This window comes from Gavia stellata, chromosome 3 (genome assembly GCF_030936135.1).
Source record: "Gavia stellata isolate bGavSte3 chromosome 3, bGavSte3.hap2, whole genome shotgun sequence".
In the NCBI taxonomy this organism is placed as follows: Eukaryota; Metazoa; Chordata; class Aves; order Gaviiformes; family Gaviidae; genus Gavia; species Gavia stellata.
In genome coordinates, this window is record NC_082596.1 from 104,133,208 (window position 1) to 104,156,178 (window position 22,971).

Genomic DNA, 22,971 nt, shown 5'->3' on the forward strand with positions numbered 1-22,971 from the left:
CTCATGAACAACGTCTTCAGCAAACACAGCAACACGCAATCCAGGAATGTGAATATGTGAACAACGGGCAAAGAACATACATTGAGAAGAAGAAAATAATAATTCACTGCTAACTTCTTTTTCTAAAAACTAGTGGCACTTCATAACTTGAGAGCGCCTTGAAAACACAGCCCCAACCACTGCTACAGAAACGCAACATCCCAAGTACAATGGTGCCACGCAAACAACCCTGTTGGAAGAAGCAGAATTAAGAGACGGCACCTCAGATTCAGCCTAAAAATACCTCAGCGACATAGTTCCAAACAACAATGGTGAATCTCTGTCCAAAACCACCATTCAGGAAAGGCTAATGACAAAGATCAGTATGTCCTGCAAGAGAGTGACATCAATTTTTATTAGTGCTTTTTTAATGTAAAGAAAAGAAGTTTTGCTTTGCAAAAGAGACACTTTGAATTTCAGGTGAGGTCAGTAAAAACCAGGGGGGCAATAGTTCTCCTGCAAAAAGAACAAAAGGATTGATCTACTTTGTAAGAATGCCGTAACAGTATGGGCAATTCACCTAACTACAACTCCACAGAGATTTCTTTGCACCGCTTTTGATCCTCTCCTCCATATGCTAAAACAAAAGATAGAAGTGTCTTTGAATGAACATTTGAATATATCAGCACAACATACAGCCGTGTACTTTAACGCGTTCTCATTTCCATTACGCTTCAACATCTATATATTAGCAGCTGTAATGTGAAACACTTATCAGGAATACCACTTTCGGTTGTTCAGAGTTCACAACGCTTCTGGCAAGTATCGGCTGAACCTGTAACATCTGTAATTTCTGATAGCGCAGCAACAACCAGCAAGTCTCACTTTGAGTCGCTACCTCCAGCACAGGTCTGTCCTACAGAGAAATGGGTTAGACTGATCTGCAATGGTGCGTCCACCTAGTTGCCAGTTCTGTATGCGTGTCACAGAGGGGAAAAAACCCTCAAGAGAGCAGCTCTGATTTAAGTAAAGCACCATAGGAACCAAGACAATGTTACGAGCTTTCGCCATGAGCAAGTGCAAGCGTGCCAGCACACACGCAGACAATCAACAAGCAGCACCCACTCCCACAGCTGCTTAACTTTTAGGAGTTTCTGCGACCATATCCTGAGTAGCAGGATGAATAACATTAACAATGCTATTTCTACAAAAAAGTAACAAACATTGACAGTTTATGTTCCTGGACTAAACAATTCATTGCTTCTGGTCAAACAACAGATGTTTGAAGAAGTTACTGTCACTTTGCAACAGTAGTTTTAAAACGTAAATGTTCAAAAGTAATTTCAGTTCCATCTTCACAGAAGCTATATTAAAATTTCAATTAACATCAATATTGTCAATCCTTCAGATTCATCCATCATTTTCAAACTCATTTTCAGGATGAAATATGTAGAGCCATTCAATTAACAGGTGTGTGGGGGAGAAGAGCAGATTAAAATGAAACCTGTAAAACTCTACCCAAATATTGTAAGAACTTTTGCTCTAAACATTCGGAAGCACCCAGGGAAAGAGAGCGACGGGAACTAGCAACATTTTAGAAAAACTGCAAGAAATACCAATTATCACTGCATACAACCCATGCAACAGGTAAACTCTACTGATACATATCAACGTTCAGTTTTTTGAACAATTATGGACATTTTGCAAGGCTTTCCAGACCCACAGTTAGAGCAAAATAAGTTGTGAGCTTTCTGTAAACACTGTTCTACAAGAGATGTTAGGTCCTATTAGCTCTGACTGTTACATGGTCTCAATAAATAACATTTGGAGTTATTTGGAAGTTTTTATTCTTAATTATTACACTTAAAATGCCAAAAACCTGGCATGAAATTTGCCACTGGAATATGAAAAAATAACATCTGAACTATGAAAAAAATCACACCGTAGTTCAGAACTAGAACACGCTTCTAACGAACAACTGAAAGCAGGCACCAGGTATCAAAGTATTTTAACAAAGCTCACTTCAGACGACGTCAGAAATTAAAGAAATCACAGCATTACTGTACATGCATCTAGTATTATCTGTTGACATTTGTAGGTCTCTGTTTTTTGGTGGTTTACTGTAAAACCTAGCCAAACACCGCGAGAAATCATAACCAGAGGGACTACAAGATTGCTGGGAACAGCCTTCATTTAAATGAAAAGCATTACAACAGTAATATTACATTAAATCATCTTACTTTCTATGCAACATGAAGATTCATTTGACATTTGTAAGTATCAGGGAAGCATGTGAATACCCAGCAAACTTTGAGTTCTGCTGACTTCCATTCCATTTTGCCTGGAATAGATTTTTTTTTTTATTATTATCCATACTTCACATGAAATAAGCTATAATCTACCAGTTGTTAAGCAACAAGTATCCTGCGTTTACCTGGACAAAGGACGCATTATCCTATTATTTTGTTCTTTTTTCCTTCTCGTGTAGTTTCCTTTGTCACTAATGACATAAAAGAATGAGAATTCAAAAATAACAGTATAGCAGGTTGCCTTAAAACAGGGTTGCTCTATCAGTGAGCAAACCGCAGAGACAAGCAACAGCAGCCCGCCCTACTGCAACCGCCTAATATATCCAGTGCAGTCACTCGAAGTACACTGCTGTGACCCATACTATGAATAATCATGCAAGAGGGTTCCTTCTAGTAAGCGGCGTTTTTCATGACATCACCTTTGTGAATACCTGCAGTGCAACTGAATTGATGTAATACTGGACACAGCTAGTAAGACCGGATTTTTTGGTACCAGCTCAGGAGTCCCAACGCCTCACACGTTAGCCGCCTTAGGCCAAATACAAGCATACGCTGACAGCAGTAAGTGCAGGACACCTGAACAAACCAGGTATTTTGCTTATGGATAAATGAGGGTTGACTACTGTTTACCTCCTTATCACCTTCAGTATTTCACCAGGCTTCTTGTTTTCCTTCATCGACCTCACATGACAACACAGGCGCAGCACAGTTAACTTCCTTCCTGTGTTTAGCAGCTGATTACTCTGGGGCTGATGATGACAAAGACAAGTCTAACATATGAGAACAAGTGTGTTAAGTCTCACTGCTCATTCAAGGTGATCCTGGATGTTCTCCGCTCCTCTTTTCCCTCTCATGATGTAAACAAGAAGCAGCAGCTATTCTTCCTGTACATAACAGATCCTTCTTGCTGAAGGAAAAGTGCTGGAACAAATGCTGAATCAATGACCTCTTTTTCCCCCAAGCCTTCTACAGCTATTCAAGTTGAATATATTAAGAACCCCTCGGTATTGTTTAGTAATTTGAAGATGAACAACCTTTTACTTCAAGATAGATTTACCTAGTTTCTAACAGCAGCACACAAACAGTTCTCTGTCTGTCTGAGGTAGAGGAAGATGGCAGAAGATATAAAACTTGAATTTCTACTGCAAAAGTAATCAGTTGCCCTTAAACATCAGAAATAAAAGCAGAACAGGATGCACGTGTTCATTGAACCATAGGTAAAATTTAATATGTATTTTTAATTTTTTTTTTTTTAAAACAGGCCTTAACATATACAAAGTGAATATATAAAATACATTAATCTTGTCATGTTCATATATGAAGTACAGCTCAGGACATTTCATGGTTCTTAACTGGCTACAATTTTATACAGAAGTGTACAGTCTCAGGTGTGCATCATCAAAGTTTCTTCAGGTGTGTGGGAAAACCATATTCTGGCTTTAAAATACATGCTATCAGTCTGCCAAAATAATCTCAAAAGCACAAAGCACATTAAGGACAAGCACTGAATGAGAAAGTCCTTGTCCTCACTGCAAAGCAAACTACAGCAACACTAGCAAAGACTCCTATAGACTGCTTACCTCACAGAAAAGAAGTCACCCTACAAATGAGCTTTGAGGCCACTAAAGGTTAGCAACTGATGAGTTGTATTAACTGGTGTTGCACAGTAGCAAAGCAATCAATTTGAGTTAAAACCACTACCACACTGAAGTTCAGGATCTGCGTATAAGACTTTAAAAAGACTGTAAATTCTTCACTGAAGAAATAAATCACAGCAAGTCAAAGACTCCTGAGGGCCCAGAAACCACAGTACTGGATTACACCTGAGATACCAACTCTATTATATTTTAATCAGTGTTTGTTTCTAGACATCTTCGGAAGTATGAATTACACCCTTTTAGGCAAAATCCGCATGTGCATGTGATAAGTTTCTGCGTATCAGAGACCTCAGTGACTTCACTTCAACACTCTCACAAGTCTCTGCAACATCAGGGCCTTTGCTGCAGTTTCCACAGGAATGCAAGGCTTCTTCACAGTCTGTGCTGAAGATAAAGATTAGAAAAGCAGGATGAATCATTCATAAAGGCACAGGAGCTGTAGTTCAATTACAAGCTTAGAGTCGTAAGACTTACGAGTTGTAGTTGACTGTCTGCACTGCCGTATTTCCTCTTTGACTCTACACAAGACACCTGTGGTAGAATCTACACAAGCATTCCCATGCTTCTGTTACGGGTCCATCGGACACCTTCCAAAGCACCCAAGAGGTGCTCTCACAAATCAAGGGCACAGTATTCTTGAAAGAGAATGACCAACCTACTCAACTCACCTTAAGAAAAATACAAAGAATTAAAGTGAGTGAAGAGGTTGGTATACGTATTCTAATTCTCAGAGCTCAAGAGAGCAATTTATTTAATCAAGTAATCAAAGTAAAGAAACTTAATAAACGTGCCTGTCAACTTTTAAAGGTTTTATAAGCCTACAAGTAGTTGAACAAAAGTAATGGAAATCATAGACAATAACTTGTGTGGAGGATCAGTAAGTTAAATACACATCACCTGCACCTGAGTAACAAATAGATTATGAAAGACCGTAACTCTGAAAGATGTAATCTAAACTAGAAGGAATTTAATCCACAATCTTTGGAGGGTGATGTTGATCAAACAAGACAGAGGGGAAGATGCAGATCCATGTAGTTCCTTGCTAGAACTTTCGGTTTGCCCAATCTGCTCATAAAGCCAGGTTTAAACAGTTTGTATAAATAACTGTAATTACTGCCTGCACACACACCTTCAATACACCTGGGCATCTACCCGATTTATGAACTCAGCCCATCATATCTACAGGATTTTTCCAATCGCCAAAACACTCCTGGGTAACCTACAACAGAACCACCTGACACCTTTCATGGTCGGGACTAAGTTTTTGCCTACATTACCCTCCCCTTTCCCTTTTTCTTCCAAAGCACAACACCTACCAAGAAGCTTACAGATTCCAGCAAGAGCTTCCCCTGCTTCAATTCTCTGAGGAACGGGGATGACGCCGGTAACACCGCCCTACCTCAAAACAGAGGACAAATGTACTACAGATTGTTGGATGTTCAAGTATTAGCGAGATGGGGAAAATGACTTACTATGGTAGACTGTCCTACAAGCTCGTGAATGTCCATAAAAAATATTTTTATCTAGTTTAAGAATCAAGACAACATAGTTTAAGCCTAACCTATTTTGCACAGTTTTAAACCACCTTTTCTGTTAGTTTTTCCATTCGGATAAAGAAGTAAATACGTTTTATTCACCATGAAACAGATTTATCGCTGTATTTGAATTAGAACAACAGCACCAACTATTCTGTTTTTAGAGAGTCCATTGACTTCAGATCCTACAACCGCTCCCCCCGCGTCCTTGTGTCCGCAAGCAGTGGTCTACAAAAACCAAGAGAGGAGGGAAAAAACCCCCTTGAACAACTAACTATAATCATATCCTCTACTGTATGAGCGCTGTCCCACGGACATACCAAAATTACAGAGCAAAGTTTTTCCTTGCTCACAACAACAGCATACCTAGAAGTTATTGGGAATAACGGGAAGCAAAGAAACACCCAAGCTTTGCCTGAAAGCTTAATTTGACAGCAAGACCTTCCAACGGGCTTCCTCAAATTGCTTAACCCCCAACACAGCGCACTTCCAGAAATCGGCAGTTCCTTTAATTCTTACAGCCGAGAACGTCTTCCGCGCTGATACGCAGTAACTCCCTCACAGCGTATTCACAAGCGACGCCCGAACGAGCCAGCCAAGGCGGGCCCCCCGCCCGCAAGCGAACGACCCGCGAGGGAGCCGAGTTGCGCGGAGTTGCGGGCGGCGCCCCGCGGGGCCGGGGCAGCGCAGGCCGCACCGCTGGCCGCGGGGCCGGAGCCCGGAGCGGCGGGGCCCAGGGCGCCCTGCGCGTCCTCCCGCGGGGCCCCGCGGCACCACCCGCCGCCGCCACCACAGCCGGTCCCGGCCCCGCCGCCGGGCGAGGGGGGGGGAAGAGCGGGACGCGCTCCCCCACGGGGGGCCGAGGGGGGCGGCGGGCACCGCGGAGGCCTGGAAGAGCCAGGGGCTGCCCGCACCCCCCGCCTCGGCCTACAGGGGGGCCGTCCCCCCCTCCCCGCCGACCGGGCGGGCGGTGCCGGAGCCCCACGGGGCAACGGGGCCGGGCGAGGGGCACGCACCGCCCCGCCCGCCGTTAGAGATGCGGGGGCGGGGAGCCGCCGCGCCGCCCCTGCCCGTACCTGCTGTGCCTCTGCGCCGCGGCGGCGCTGGTGTAATAGGCCGCTCTCCGCTGGGTGCTGCGCGGCACCGGGTGCAGCGGGATCTGGTCCGCCATCTTGGGGGCGCCCCCCCTCCGCCTCGCGCCCGACCGCTTCCCCTCCTCCTCCTCCTCCTCCTCCCCCCGCCCCGCCCAGCACCGCTTCGCCTCGCCCCCGCCGCCCGCGAGGTGCGGCCGGGACCCCTGACGTCACGGCCACCTCCAGCTGACGCCAGGAGGAAGGAAGTGCCAGCGGGGCGGGGCCTCGCCATAAACAAGGAGGCGGGGCCCCGCGGAGGGGGCGGGGCGGGCGCGCGCGGGCGGGCGGGGCAGCGGCTGGGCCCGCCGGAGGGGCGCGCGGGGCGGGGCGGGGCGGTTGGGGCCCTCCCTGCGCGCGCCGGCGTGAGGTGGCGGCGGGGTGCGGCGGGCTGGGCGTCCCCGGGCCCCCCGTTAGGGCCGGTGGAGTTTAATTCTTCCCCTTCTGAAGTACCACACGGGTGAGCCGTGAGGAGGAAGAGCCCGAGGCGGTGCGGGAGGGATCCGCGGGCCTGGCGGCAGGGCGGACGCGGGCGTTTCACGGGAACCCGGGAGCTCAGGGCTTGGGCAAGGGTTGTGGGAGAGAAACGCCACAGCCGTTGTCCTCAGCTCGCCTGCGGATGCCTGCTGGTTTTTAAGTTGATCTAGGTGGGCTCCCCTTCCATCTCTTGGAGGGCGAGGACTAGCCGTCACCTATGTTGGATGTCAGCGAGTACTCGCGTGACCACCCAGAACGAGTAAAAGCACTGCGAATTGACAACGATTGTTTCCTGCCATTAAACAGAGACCGGTTTTGTGAGCCAGAGGTATTGCCGCATGGAAATGGATGTCCTGTAAGCCGGGGATAATGAACCAGCCTACGGGACCTCACGGGGGAAAGATCAATACACAAGTCACCGCAGAACAAAAACTGGTTTGGAAGATAGGTGTGTTCATCGGCCTGCTGTAGGATGTTATCCCTCGATATTCCTCTGAAATCAGATGCTGGGGGGACCAAAAGGCCTAACACCATCACAAATACGGAATACTTTCCACAAACGGAGAAAAAAGGAAAATACATCTCTTTCCCAATGTCTAGTCAACATAGAAGAAACATCCAATAAAAAATGAAAAAGGATCTACCAGGAAAAATTTTCATTCAAAGAAATCTCCACCAAAAGAAGACAGCAAAATATCTTCAAAGTGCAGAACAGAAGATTAAATGAAAGATATGTGGCAAGAGCTTTTCTTGGTAATTTTTGCTTCTCTTCAATAATGTAAGTTGCTGGCGTCACCTTCCCAACAGAAGATTTCAGATTTCTTAGCAATAGTACAGTAGGAAGCCAGGTTTCGCTGTCTAGTTGTAGACCAGTCATTTTGCAAAATGCCTTAAGCTGACTCATTTCAAACTATGGTGGAATGAAAAAAGATTTCACAGACAACTGGGCTTACACAAGATGATAATGTGACCAAGATCTTTGGCAATGAATTGCTGATTATGCAAATTACTCCAGCCAAAGATGCCAGTAAGATGCCACCTTCAGTCTTCTAGAACCTGGGCTATTTTTCCTTTTATTGTTCTGAAGGTACGGTACAGCAGAAAGATGTTCATGGTACCGGCAAAACCTTTGGTCTACTGGTTTGCAACCTGAAGTGTGCGGTGTTGTAATGGCAGCACTGGCAACCAAGAAGAACAAATGGGTGGAAGAGTTGCACTCAGAATCGTAGAACCATAGAACAGGTCACGCTGGAAGGGACCTTAAAGATCATCTGGTCCAACCTCTCATGGGAAAGGGAGCCTAGACGAGATTGTCTAGCAGCCTGTCCAATCGCGTGTTGAAAACCTCCGGTGATGCGGACTCCACCGCATCCCTGGGGAGGTTGTTCCAGTTCTCACTGTAAAAAATTCCTGTCATAGAGATGAAACCTCTCCCAGTGCAACTTGTACCCATTGCCCCATGTCTTTTCCATGTGCCTCCTTGTGATGAGAGAGCCTCCATCTTCTTTGTAGCCACCTTTAATGTACTGGAATGCTGTGGTGGCATCCCTCTGAGCCTTCTCTTCTCCAGGGAGAAAAGACCATCAGCCTTTCCCCATAGGGCAGGTTCTCCAGCCCTTTGATCATCTTCGTGGCCCTCCTTTGGACCCTATCCAGTCTGTCCGCATCTTTCTTGAATTGTGGAGACCAGAACTGGACACAGTACTCCAGGTGTGGCCTGACAAGTGATGACACCACACCTGGAGTACTGTGTCTACTCGCCAATGCTAAATGAAGTTGCTGTTAGAACATTCCTTCTACCTTAGAACAAGGGGGAATGGTCAGTACCGAGGCACCACAATGCGCAGTGTGTGCCAAAGGATGCTCCTGTCTGCTGGAGTGAACGTCATGAAGCGCTGGCGATGCTTAAGATAGCTTGCCGAGTGCAAACTTCTAAGCAGTATTTTGACTTTAAGCTCATTATCTGGTTACTGAGCTCACCGACAGACACAGAACACTCAAACTTGAACCAGGAGAGCGGGAATACCAGTCACACAGGAGGCACAAGGCTCATATGGGAATGAAAGGGGAAAATCCTTCTGTTGGGCACGTGGCAAGACTTTGCTGGATATTTGAAGGGTTGCGCTCTGAAATGTCAAAAAGGGGGATGAGATTTATTTAGCTTTGTGATAATCATTATCAAGTTGATGGTAGTACACCAGGAGAATCATAGAATTGTAATTTAGGTTGGAAGGGATGTCCGGATGTGCTCTAAACCAAGCCTGTGCTCCAAGACATCTGGTTTGATACCAGGCTGTTCAGGGCCACGTGCAGTGGAGTATTGAACACCTCCAAGGATAGCACAGTGTTTCCACAACTTCTCCGGGCTACCTGTTGGCAGTGGTTATCTTGTGATAAACAAATTGCTAATAAGTAATGAGAATTTCCCATGTTCCAACTAGTTTCTGTTGCTTCTCATCCGACAACCAAGCCCCTCTGAGAAAAATCTAGCTCCATCTTTTCTGTATCGTCCCACTACGTAGTTGTATTCAGCCACAAATTTTCCTCTTAGCCTTTTCTACTTCAAGCTGATCAGGCTGAGCTCTCAGCCTCTCCTTATACATCATGTTCTCCAGCCCCCTGACCATCTTGGTCACCCTTGCATAGACTCACTCCAGAATGACAGTGTCCTTTTGTAATGAGAAGACCAAAACCCGACACGGTGGTCCAGACACGGTCTTACAAGTGCCAAACGGAGGGAAAGGATCACTTCCCTTCTGGCTACACGTTTACTAATACTGCCCGGGGTGTGGGTAGCTGACTCTGCTGCAAGGGCACGTTGCTGTCTAGCGTGCAGCAGAGTAGGTCATGGTGAGGTACTGCCTGCCTCCTGCCTGCTCTGCAACGGTGGCTGCACCTTACATATTTGAATAATGAAACACAACCCTGAAAAACTTCAGCGTAACAATTATGCCAGTCCTCATCGCTTTCATGGCCCTTGTTACTACAATTCTGCACATCTCACAACTTTAAAATTTTAACTTTGTTAGTGGCTATATATTCAGAATCCTCACGTGGCTAATGAATTTACTGCAGTTCACTGAGGCCAAGAGAATTAAAGTGATTTCTTTGAGTTTACTATTTGATTCAAGCCTGTGGCAGAGCAGTTTTCAAACCAAACAGAAATCACTTAATTCACAAGTTAGCAGCTTAAGACCAATCTTCTTGTCTCTGCAGAACTTTCATTCTGGTTATTTGGTTGTATTTCTGGTTATTTACCAGATTATTTGGCCTGTAACTATCTCTAATGTTAGTCAATCATGTGTACGTGTTGGTAAATTCCGTATGTATAGACAAATACATGAGCTAACATATATAATGAGAGGTTTATTATTGGCAGACTTGTAAATGCTCCAGCATGGGACAATCATTAGGAAGCATAAATGCCTTTCGAGTCTTGATTTCTCACTGAGTCTCATGTATTCTGTAAATCATTGTTTTATTTATGACTACTTTTAAGTTTTTAAAAGATAAATACTTCACTATTACCCTGTGTGCAGAGAGGCTTTGAACCAGAAAGCCTTCTAAGAAGAGGAAAATGACAATTTTTTAATAAATCAGTGGCCAAGAGAATGACAAGATGGAATAGGTATAATTTTAAATGCACAGGGTTTTGCTTACTTCAAATATATGTTTAAAACTTGCAGTTAAAACAGTTGCTGGAAATCTATCATGATCTCAGCTTCTTGATCACTCTAATTGCCTTTTTGCATCAGTATTTTCAAGAAATGGTAGAAGCTCTTCAGGGTGGGGACTTTGACTGTGTGGCATCTGTCATCATTCAGTTCTGCCTCTAGATTATCATATAGTCCTGTTTTACGTTTTTTAAAGAAAATTCTTAAAATTTATGTAAAAGGTTTTTTAATGTAAAATTGAGACTTTGGCATATGATACTTTGGGACTTTTCAAGATGCCTGAAGCAAATGTGCCTGCATTTTGAAAATAATATTTCCTTTTCTATTTAGAACTCCTGAAAGGTCACAGAATAAACTTGCTTTTGATCCAGATTTTGCTAGTCTCGCATCTCGGGCAGGTGTTACTTTGCTGTATGAAAAAAGCTTTTCATTTCAGCAAGGAAATATTTTTGCATTCGATATTAAGAACTGGCTAAATAATAGCTGTCACTTAAATATCAGGGTAGCACACATTTATGGTAATGAGTAAATATAACACCATTCTGAAATAAACTTTCTCTATCATCCTTTCCAGGTTTCTTTTTTGCATCATTTTGCATTTATAACAAGTGGCAGAGATCCAGAACCTACGATTTATGGATCTTGTGAACTCTTGGTTTAACTAGGAAGGAGGTGGCACGGGAACTGCTTTGCATTTGTTGCGTGTATCTGCTACAGGTGCAGAACCTATCTGTAACTAGTTCTGCCTGATGTCCCTGGAGGGCATTTTATAATAATTTATGCTTTCACTACCGTTCTGCTGTAAATGTTCAAGGTTAAGTGCTCCCTCCCTCCTAATCCTGTTTATGTATCCAGTCTGGGCTAGGGTACGGGGTGGGGGGGGGGGGGAGGGAAATGAAAGACAGTTTGAAGCTAATTCATTCTTCACTATCCTTCTTGGAGCCAAATTGTAAAATCAGTTTTACCAGAGTAAATCTGTGGAAGTGATACTAAAATCAGTTGAATATAAAACAAAAGAAATGAGTTTCAGTAAGCCTCACATAATGTTACATGATACAAAATTTACATTACTTTTATATTAGGTATTTTCTCACCTCATCCTTCAAACCGCCTTGCATTTCCATTTTAATTGTGGAACTTTTTTCATCAGTGATGAACCAGCTCAGTATCTTTTTTCAGATTTTCAGCAAATTGCAAATTGGTCCAAGACACCCAGAGGCTTAAAAAAAAAAATAAAAAAAATCACTGGCAAAACCTGAGCACAGCAACACAGAAAGAATCCTGTTGTCATTGTAGGAAGAGCTGAAGGCAGCAAGGAAGACTAAACCAAACACATTCTTACACTATCAGAGTGAGCGAGCAGAACAAATACAAAATAGAGGGAGCTGAAACAGCTGCAGTTATCAGTTTTAATAATTTGGATAGCAATGCCTTCACATCTTCAATCCATATCAGTAGGATGTAACAAAATGTTGTCTTGCTCTGGGAAGTAACAAAATTGGAGATGCTGTTTTCTCTGAGAGGATCCTTGTTTTAAAAGATTACTTCAGACGATGAAGCCGCATGCAATTCCGTTATACACCAAAATCAATGAGGTTAAAAACACCAACAAGAGGTAAAAATAATCATATAAAATACTGTTATACTATAAAAACAAACTGGAATGCAATGGATACTGGAAATAAAACACTACTCACATGTTCCAAAAAAATTACTCTTGTTTACATAACTGCAAGAAGGAAAATTCTGTTTCTACACATTTGATTTTTAATATTCAGAGCATTCAGTGTTTGTCAGTTAATTGTGCTCCCAGCTGTTACATTTATTTCAGACCTTCCTTCAAGGTCTTCTCTTTGGTAAATGTCAACTCTCTGCAGCTCGGCAGGATTTATGGACTGCTAAATCTCTGCTCCTCCTTTTGTAGTCCATCCTTACCAAACTGTGGGTCCTGCAGCACCGACTTCACACCAGCTGTGTGCCACCCTCACCTGTATTCCACCCAGTCTTTCTTTTAGAATAAAATACCAGAAATGTCTTCTCCAATTAAATCAGCAAAATTATGTGTATGTTGTATTTTGGATTTTGCTAGAGTTACAGCTTCTAGCCAATAACAGGTCTGGCTGAAAAGGCATTTTCTCCAATTCACTTGGCAACAGATGAGGCAAAAAAATCCAAGCAAATCCCAGAATACTTAAATCAAGTTGATTTGGAAACAAAGGTACACTTCGGTGACTTCTGATACAAATATCAGTCGTGCCTTCATTTAAGCTATTAATTGTTGATTGTGGATGAACAAAAGGAGAAAATTAAAAATACAGTGCTCATTATTTTACTGAGCCTTCACAGTGACCCTTCAGTGAGAACAATGTAGTAATTGTTCACAGCATCTCTTCAGTTATGTTAACCTCTAAGTTAAAAATTGCTTCAATATACGTTTAAAAATCCCATGCCTTTTCATTTCTAGTTAGCTTCTGAGATACTCTTTCTCATCCTCTTAATGTATCTAAATTCAGCGCAAGATTTTTGTTTGTAATTGGAGAAGAAAAGCCTGTGGACTCAAAACTTCTGAGCTGGATTACCAACATCTGATCTTCTCTTAAAACCAGAGAGTAGCCAATAAAATATTTCCATGATCTGTGGTGCAAAATCAACAGCAAAGCACACCAGCACTTTGAAAGGACACAGGTTTTTTGAGTGTTCTCAGTGGGTTTATTTTAACAAATTCCAAGCTGTTGATCTTTCAAATAAATAAATACAGCTGCTTTAACTAGTCCTTGAAACTGAAAGAAAATGCACCCATGGATTAATTACAAATTTTGTGTTGTTTCAGCGCTTCTGAAAAGGTCATGGAAGGACAAACAAGGCCCAAGTGTAAACTTGAGTATCCAGTTGTGATTGCTGGTATCGGACTCACTGGATCGGATTTCCTTTTGCAGTTTCTGTTACAGTAGTGACCGAAAGCTTCAAGTGGGATTAGGGGGTCTTTGTTCTGAGAGCTGTACAGAAGTAGATGAAGAAAAAAATTCCCAGATGATAAATGACAAAATACTTAGTGTCTTGCATAGCATATCCTTCAAAAGCCAGGAATTACTTAAAATTTCCTTTTTCTCTGGTAGCTCTTTATGTCTGCCCCAGCCATCAGCTCAGGCTCATAGCAAAAAGGTTTCTTACTTGCCTCAGACCTGCTTCTGAAACCCCTTTTCTCTCAGTCATTTTAGCCAGTCAGATCTGGCTCCTGTTAATACCTAGACGTCATCTCTTTGTATACTGATTTCACTCCAAGCAGCAATTTGAATCTTGCAGATTTTCCCTGTATAGCATCTCTTATCCATACAGGAAACATAATTTTACACATTCTTAGCCTCACGACTGCTTCTACACCCTTTTTCTGGTATTGGGAGTGGCAGCTACTCTCAGATCAACTCAGCATGAGCTGAAGAGTCCATTTTCCCAGCTCATCACTTTCAATGTCTTGTTTCTTTCTATGTCCTTCCTCTAGCTTCTTCCCCAGTATTGCATTGAACAGCAATCTGTTCCCACTCAACTCATTATTTCTCACTGAGAGATTGTTTCCCATCACTAATCAACAGATAATTCCAGTGGTTTGTGTCTGCTTGCGTAATTTGCAAATGTTTTCTCCCATTCCTTGGGGAATTCCCCATAAATGGAAAAAAAAGGGTTCATTGCTCTTCTTCAGAACTAGGAAGGGTCAGCTTCCTCCACAATGCAAACTGAAACCAGACTTGCCCTCAATAATACTGGATGAAGAGCATCAGTTGTGGTCTCCGGACAAAGTACCAGGATAAAGGCTGATCAGTCCACAAACATGAGTTGCCTGCAGCTTGTGATATCCTTATCTGGTTCTAATTTATCTAAATCTGGAAGAATTGGTAGCCAAACACAGAATTTGTGAAAGTAGATAATGTTGTCGCGAACAGCCTTGAGACTGAACAGGAATATGTACTTCATAAAGAAGACAAAATAGGTTTTCCACAAAAACTGGCAGTGATCATACCTGTCACTCTCTACAACTACCTGAAAGGGGGTTGTGGTGAGGTGGGTGTTGGTCTCTTCTCCCAAGTGATGAGTGATAGGACAAGAGGAAATGGCCTCAAGTTGCACCAGGGGAGGTTTAGGCTGGATATTAGGAAAAATATCTTTACTGAGAGAGTGGTGAAGCATTGGAACAGGCTGCCCAGGGAGGTGGTGGAGTCACCATCACTGGAGGTGTTCAAGGAACGTGTAGACGTGGCATTGTGGGACATGGTTTAGTGGGCATGGTGGTGTTGGGTTGGTGGTTGGACTTGATGATCTTACAGGCTTTTTCCAACCTTAATGATTCTGTGATTCTGTATTTTCAGTGCATTGGTTAGAAATAATACATAAGGTCTGAAATACATAGAGATTGATGTCACCAGGATCTAATTTCTTGGACTACAGAGTCATGGAGTCATAGTCCATGATGTTAATGAAAACAATTCTAAAACCAAAATTATAGGTACAAGATGCAACAAGCCAACAGACAAAGCAAGATTGAAACAAACAGCTAAAGGAAGAGAAATAAAACAAGTTACATGAACTTCTTTTGTAGACTGTATGTAGGACTATAAGGATGATAGGACGGTCAGCTGTGGCTTGCCATTTATCAATCTTTTGGTAAAAAGAAAGATTTTTGTAACCCCAAATTAAGTTTCTATGAAAGAAATCTAAAGGAGTCCACCTCTTGTACAGATTTCAGGGAAAAATATTGAATTCATTTTTGAGGGCTGCTAATAATGAAACAAAAGGAGAGAGAGGGAGAGAGAGATGTGCATTGCACCTTTGAGTAAGAAGGTTGTTGGCAAGAGTAAAGCAGGGGAAGAGTCAGGGAGGAAGCTTTTCAGAGAAGTGGGAGTCTTAGGGAAGTTTTCTGCTGTCGTTAAGTTTCCTATTTAAAAAAAAAAGGAGCAATCCTTTTTGTGAATTCTATCAATATCACAAGACAGGCTATTTTGTCTTGAAGCTGAAGATGGACTTTTGTTTGGGGATTATATACTTTTGTCTAGCTGCTTGATTTTTCTCCAGCTTTCTACAAATTAAATTTAAAACAAGCAAAGACATGAGTGGTCAGTTTTCACTCCATAACAGAGGTGCTTGAAAATAATTGCAAAGACCTCAGGTGCAGTATGGCAACACAGATTAAAATGATCTGCCCACTAGCAAATTCAGTTGGGATTAGGACTGGCTCATGCTCTCCTGCCCAGATCATTGGACTATCCCTCGTTTCTGTGAAATTTATGGATTATTATCCACATCACTATTAAATATTAATCTTCCAAGAAGCATGTGAAATCTCAAGTTTGCTTTTGTGAAAGAGGCAAGTTAATTAGTATTTTAAAAAAAGGGGTAGGGGATGTGCCCTGCAAATGTTATATGACATTTTTAAGAAAATAAAGGTAACGTAACTTTAAGGCCAAAGACATTTCCTCTAGAAAATAAGAATTGATGTCTTACACTGGGTTTCCCTTCGTACTAGTAATGATGTGCAACATGGTCTCTATCAGAAGAGAAAACTGATGTGATTAGAAGATTGCCCTTTGAGGACTGGGCTGAGATGGAAGCATCACTGATAGGGAGAAGAAATGTATCCTTGGGCCATCTCTGAACAATGAACACTCTGGGTGCGGTGGTACATAAAAGATGGAGTTCAGAATGGGCCTGTGGCCTTAGGCTTCATTTCAACAAAGTATTCAGCAGATGCCTCAACCCCACGAGGGTCTCTGAAATGTCAGTGAAAACACTTATTTTTCCCTCTGGACTACCAGAGAGAATGAACTATGGAAAGAGAGAAGAATAACTGTGAGGTGAATGGCGTTCACGTGGGTGGTTTGAAATTCAATTTCAGTCATCCTGGTCAGCTCCTTGCCTCCCTACAGCAAGGAGCCTTTGTGCTAACGTCCTCGCTCCCTTGCAGCAGATACAGCACGAGAGGACTTTGGTAGAGAGCTCAGGCAGGAACACAACTGAGGATGGTGAGAAACAGGGCCGGTAGTGTGACCTACCTGCAAGGGGACTTGTGGAAGGCTGACTTTAATTCAGTAGATATGTGTGTGTGTTTGTATATATATATATATATGTGTATAAATATGTCTGATGCGCTGTGACTGTGATTCCTGTTCCATCTATGAAGTTCGGAAAGTTTGCCTTTATTGCAAGCTGTTGCATGTTCTTCAAAAAGAAGAAATCAGCTGAAGTGCCCCTGTATCACCAGCAGTATTTCTCGGGTCAGGAGAGTTACAATAATTATTGATTGCCGCAGAGTGCTGACATCTCTTGTTATTCACCTGCCTGTTAAGACCACTTCACCCTCACTATTGGTCAGAGCATGACTGAAAGTCTAGACAGACTTAGGGGAAAACCAAATTCTCAGTATCGGAGAATTGACTAGATGGAATATGTTATCAGCTATGCAAAGCTCCTGAGGCACGAGCCTGAGACACAGGCCATGGACACAGGGTTGACTCAAGAATGTGAAGATAATGGAGTGAAAATTAATACATACCCAGAAGCAAGTTAAGTGAACTTACATGTGCTGACAAGGTAGTGTCAGTGTGACACATCTGGCCTCATTCATTCTCTACTTTTCCCAAGTAAATCTGGAAATGGAGCAGGAATTTGTCTATGGTGGCAAAAGCATAGGAGCAGAACTGAACAGTAATGAACACTAAGAAAACCTATGGGCAATCTGGTGACAAAACCCACTTTGCCTGAGTCCTAGTCTTGCATCTTGTCTAGAAAATCGTCTGTGTGACAACTTGTTCCAGGCTTATTTACCTTGCTGGAAAATACAGAGCATCCTAAGGCAGAAATTGGCCTCCATCCACCACATTGTATTGCTGATCTCTGAAGCATGAGAGTTTTCAGAATGGTAGACAACACATTTTTGGGGTCATCTCCATACAACACAGAGTGCAGTTTCAACACTTCATTACCATTCTCCATATCGTACCAATTACAAAGTGTGTGTGGCCCAAGCAGGCTTCTGAAAGCCAGTTAGCGAAGTGCTGTTTTCTCCTGTCCTTCAGAAAGTCCATGTTCCATCACAGAGTGAAGGGCCTGAGGTTTCTTCCCTTGCTGAGGGCGTAGATTTGGGGAACCCCCCATGATGCAAAGAGCAGGTTCGCTGAGAAGTGGAAGCTTTGTGGTTACATACTATCAAGAATGCAGCATGGTAGTTCTGAATGTTTTCTTTCAATCTTTCTGCTTATGAGATGGAGTTATAAAGAGGAGAGAGAAAAAAAATCTAGGCAAAATGTGATCTTGTGTGCAGCTAACAAATCCCAAGGCCTGGTACACATCAAGAAAATACTTTTCACAGCCTAGCCCATTCCTAGTACATCGTAGGCACCGGTACTTTCAGAAAGAGAAGACGCTCCTTAAATCCAAAGACAAAATTTCACTTGTGTTTGCAGTCAGGACATGTATAACTGAGATGCAAGAACCATGAACAAAATCTCTTCTAGCAGTGTTTTACATATATATCTACGCAAGCCAGCTAAGAAACTTAGCTGACTAAAATGACTGTTTCTTCCTAGTATTAGAAGTTGTAAACTTTCAACTCTAACTCGATGAAATGAGAAGGTCTTCATCAAATGCCTTCTAATGAATAGGTCTTCCATTTATAACTGCCTCTCCCATATCAAACCCACTAGGAGAGAAAAAAACAGCAATTATTTATAATAACTTTATTGGGTATAATTTCCATCCGTCTTTGAAAGCTCCGCCTGCTGTTTTCAGGCTGTGCATGTTAAACAGAAGTGCTTACACTTGACCTTGCTCTTGATCCACTCTTTATGCGCAGCAGTGCCTTTCTTCTTCTGAAAGATAGGTACAATTTGTGTCCACGTAAATTATACTGTACTTGCTATTAACATTCTTTTATCTGGTAAATTACCTACACTGATTATGTTGAAGACTGTTCTATGAGCTGTTGATAATGCAGGTCTATGATTTGGATGTAATATGTCATTCTTAATTTAGGACAAGACTGAAAGGAGATGACAGCTTGCTATAACATACGCAAAAAATCAGGTCCTGACCACATGCAGTCAGGAAAGGATCCATGGTAGTATTTGCAGCAGGGAGCGTGTTCAGCCTTGGCATCCTGGCTAAATTCCAGCTTCCGTAATTATTCTGTCTAAATCTTCCCGCATTTCCAAATGGGTGATTATGGTATTTTCATTTATTTCATGCCTTCAGATTTGTGAGGCACATTAGCATAGATAACCTCTGTCTTATATTGCATTGGAGAAGTAACAAATAGGAAGAATTATCGATACTTCCTTCTCTTAACAAATAGTTAAGACTGAGATAGACTTGGGTGATTTAGCTTGTCCAGTCAGCCACAAGACTGGAAATGCAACACTACTGATTGACCAAAAGATAAGGAGTCTTGAAATCATGATCTGGAGTGAGTGTGCTGTACATTCAGGGTAAATGGGGCCCATCAGTAGATTAGAATACTGCAGGGCTGCACCCTCTCGAAGAAGGGAGAGAAGACAAGAGGGACCTAGCCTTTCATTCATGCAATCCCACCTCTTAACAACTGGTTCCAAGCAGCTGATGATTTGACATTGAATAAATCTCACAGCACATTTATGATGGTGGTATCGCATCTCTTTTTCATGCGAGGACCCAAAGGAAAGTATAGATAACAAGAATATGGAGTAAATAAATGACAAAAAGGAGAAAGAACCCAAATATATTGGGTAGATCGCTCTGCCTTTGTGTCTGTTTCTGCACAGTGCTGAGGTCTTCCTTGGAGGTTCTCAGCACTCTCACTGGTGTAAGAAAAGAAATGAAGAATGCTGCTCTTGCAAAGTCTGGCTTCTCTGAGCACCCATCACTGAAAAAACCTCCTGCATTTCAGTCACTCGAAGATTACAGTTTATCCCTGGCACTAAGGAAAACCTTTAAGATGTTAAAGGCAGATTTCTTCCATGAAGTGTAAACATCTCACACTTTTGTAAGCTAAGGTTTGATTTTTCTAAGAGTAGAATTTTTTTTTCAAATTAATGCAAAAAAATACCATAAATAGCCAATAAAAGGTTTTTATGAACTGCGTATTTCTGAACCATTTTTTATTGCGATAGTAATAATAAACACATACATATAGCCTCTCTCAGTGTTAAGCTTATTCTTATAAAGCCATACCACACAAAGAAATTGCTCTACATGACCAAAAAAAGCCGCCTTCTTTTTAATGCAGTTCAGCAAAGAGACATAGCCCCAAAGTGCCAGGCTCACCATGTGGCTGCACAGATCTGGCAATCAGTGGTTATCCCGTGTCTGGGTCCCAGGAGGCAGGAAACTGCTTTGCGGTGCTGAATTTTCTACTATTACTAATTTTAGAGTTTCAGTACACTGCAGACGTTTGCTTATATTCTTATATTTTCCCTGTGAGTGAAATTGTTTAAAACTAAATATCCATTTGCTAAGGAAAGATTTTTAAAATATCTTATTCAGGATAAAGTGCAGATGACATTCACAAGCCATTGTGGACCATACCCATCTTGTATACAGTTGCAATGTTGCCATACTGAAACCATCGGGTGTTTTGCTAGAAATTCTTATGGTTTGTGTTGTCGTAACTAATTTTTATGCTACTTTTATGCAACTCTGCAGAACCCAATGTTCCACCCTTCCACCCTCTCCAAATGAATAGCCACGACACCCCTCCTTGCTCTGTGTAGGTTAGAGGTTAGAGCCAGTAGGATCCAGCCTGTATCACCGATGGACCATTCCCAGTGTCTCGACATGAGCAACGCTTCCATCATTCCCATTCGAGAGTTAAGGCAGATATTAGCTAGTCTGTGACCTCTTACCTATCCACAAAACCTGCCCTGCAGACCTGTGGCTTGGCACATTTTTTGGACCTGTTTGCTTTGTTTGCAAACCTGCTCCTCACCTACTCTCTTCTAAGAGCTACGCAGGATGAGTGCTTCCTCCGGGAAGCTAGGGAGAACTCTCACCCATCTTCTATACGCACATGTGAAGTTATTAAACCTTACCTTTGAGGGGTAAGGATGCTTATTTATGAAGAAGGAATCGAAAGACAAGATGCTAACTGAGCAATTTTTACTTGCGTGTTTGTGCAAGGGGGCAAACCAAAGCATCTTACTCCCTCCACAGACCACTACTGCATACAGATTCCCAGTTCCCTGTATGGCCAGTACATAAAGCTAAGGCAAGAAGGAAGAAGCTGGAAGAAAGGTTTGGCTCCTCTTGCCAGCACACTTCTGCCTCCGCAAATGGAAATACCCCTTCTGGAGCAAGGAAAATAGGACAGGTTGTGGTTCTAAGCTAGGCTGATCAAAAGCGTACAGGCAAAATTGTTTTGATGGAAAACTGGATTCTCAATTAAATACGTATTTTGAAAAGCCTTTCCCATAGATAAAAGGAAAGAGATGATGCCTCTTTCTACGAGCTTTGAGAAAATGCAAAGAAAAATCAATCTGCCTTCAGCCACATTTTCAAAGTTTCTGACAAAGAGAAAAAAATCCGAGGGAGGCAATTCTGGGTTCACTAAGATGCTTCTGAGATAGCACAGCTGTTCCTCTGTCCCACACTGAGTTTTTATTGCAAAGCCACAGTGTAATGTAGCAGATCTTCTAAATGGCGTTAAAAAAACCCTGCTCCTCAAAATAAAAATATGGACAGTCTACATAAGGACAAATGAATTTTGTCACTCTCATCAGTTAAGCTTCCAGGAGTACATGACACAGGAATAAGTTTATTTTTGTGTGATGATGCTGAAATCCTCACTGGGTTTGCTCTACTAGTTGTGATTACATAGGTAAGCATACAGTCTTAGCAATAACAAAATCTTGTTTAAAATGTGTGCCCTAAATATATTCTTAAATTACAAAAACAATCAGTTCAGCTCAGGCCAAAGAATGTATGGCAGGTGATCGATGGATGGTGGAGGTTAAATGCAATTCTCCTGTGCTTGGTGTGGCACACAGTTGAAGTACCTGTGCCATCATATATTTCGTGTAGGAAAAAGCAGACGAGGCATTTTGGATCATCACATCTGCAGTGAAACATCAGTCTTGAAAAAATACATTCTGAGCTCAAGAACTACCTTTGCAGCTTATTAACTCCCACAGGTACTTTCCCCTCATCATTCTTGTAAAGGGTATTAATTGATGTAAGTTGCTGCTTAAGAACACAAATACTTTGTAAAGGATATAAAGATGTGTATTTTTATGAACATCCTCTTTGAATCATAACATCCGCTGGGGCTTTGAAGCACCCCGATACCATTATCGGCTGTTATATTCAGTCAGCCACCACATTCTTTTTCTCAGTCAGTGATTATATATTTTTGGTTCAGAGAGTTTGTGCAAGGATGGATTAAATGTTAATCTTAACAGTGTAAACGAGTAGCTAAGAACAATAAAAATTTCCTTTCTGTCATAACTCAAAAATATTTCCACAGGCATTCATTATTTTCAATAGTAAAAGGGTTTGGTATGTAGCTTTTCCAATGTTTCATGAAACTAGATAACATTTACTTATTCCAGATGTTCCCTGCTATTAAAAATCAGAAACAAAGCAACATTATGAGATTATTATTTTATTTCTGTGACATCTTGCACTGGATATTATGTTTGCCTCTCTTTGTTTCAAATAATGTAATTAGTTCTCTGATATCAAATCATGATGTAAGCCAAAACTATGTAACTATGTAGTAGTTTTGTTATTACTACTGTCATAATTTAATGTTAGTGCATGACTGAGAATCTGACTCAGTAGAAAGCCATATGCAAAAGGCAATAAGCTGCATACAAACAGGAGAAAACCTATTAACTTTACAAAGCTTTTTGAGGTGTGCCTTCTTCAAATGACACAGTTGCTGAACACGTTCTTTGGTGCTACAACACATCTAGTCTTTTTTTGCCGTATGGCCACTCCTCTGGGTATCCAGCGTGACAGATCAGACAGTTCACGGAGCTGCAAAGCTTCAGCCTACTGGAAGGGTGAGATTGCACAGGGTTTGGATCCTGCAGAACACATCCCTCCTGTCACAACGGGTTCAGCTCTCCCAGGTAGTTCAGTCCGTGGTACTTAGCACTGCTGTAAAAGTTTTCCAGAAGTGGTAACCAAGAAATACCGTGGGTGTATGTGCTGTGTCTTCATTCTGGTGAGGAATTTTCAGAGCCTCTTGA

General features: G+C 42.2%; 1 protein-coding gene across 1 annotated transcript in view; it reads right to left on the reverse strand.

Annotated features, from left to right (window-relative positions):
* ATP9B (ATPase phospholipid transporting 9B (putative)) overlaps positions 1-6,567 on the reverse strand; it is a 174,262-nt gene extending 167,695 nt beyond the window's left edge. Inside the window, exon 1 of the mRNA XM_059815461.1 lies at positions 6,558-6,567. The gene's annotated coding sequence lies outside the window, so the exon portion shown is untranslated. The remainder of the gene's footprint in view (positions 1-6,557) is intronic.
* Between the last annotated feature and the right edge of the window lie 16,404 nt (positions 6,568-22,971).